At 44.2% G+C, this 547-nt stretch overlaps 1 non-coding gene across 1 annotated transcript; it reads right to left on the bottom strand.

The window, feature by feature from the left end:
- Positions 1-223: 223 nt before the first annotated feature.
- On the bottom strand, positions 224-298 carry TRNAP-UGG (transfer RNA proline (anticodon UGG)). Its single transcript has one exon. It is a non-coding gene; the product is annotated as a tRNA-Pro (tRNA).
- Positions 299-547: the final 249 nt, after the last annotated feature.

Below are 547 nucleotides of genomic sequence, written 5' to 3'. Positions count from 1 at the left end.
TATTTGAAAAAAGAAGATCTGTGTCACTCTCACTATGCTTCACACATGAAATTATACAGCTTTCAAGGGCTCATCATAGCCCTTTTTGTGACTCGACTCAAGCTCATCATAACCTTTTTTGTGATCACGCTCATCATAACCTTTCCTGAAAGTAGACGACAAGTTTGAAATCTTAATGCCAGCATAATCATTGAAAGAGTATCTTCTTTTACGCCACATCGCATCAAGGTGATAGAATTCGAACCTATGGCCCTCTGTACCCAAAACAGATGCGCTGACCAGACTGCGCTACACCTCGTCTCACCACCCCGAAGCATATAGATCCACCCGATCGATGAACACTCAAACCGAACTCGCCCATCCTTTTGGAGGGATGCGAGAACCAATACGAGTAATCAACCACTTTTTTTTTAATCTGCCTCAAGCACCTCAACCCTACCGCCAAAAAGTTGTCCGTATAGTGCAGGAGCGCTCACATTTTTTTGCTTACTCTTTCACTTTCATTTCTCAATCCGGCTCACTCCCGGCTACGGTTTGGACCTTTCGC

The sequence above is a fragment of the Solanum stenotomum genome, chromosome 7, assembly GCF_019186545.1.
Source record: "Solanum stenotomum isolate F172 chromosome 7, ASM1918654v1, whole genome shotgun sequence".
Taxonomy (NCBI): domain Eukaryota; kingdom Viridiplantae; phylum Streptophyta; class Magnoliopsida; order Solanales; family Solanaceae; genus Solanum; species Solanum stenotomum.
The sequence above is the reverse complement of the archived record's forward strand: the minus strand, read 5'-3'. Positions and strand labels throughout refer to the sequence as shown.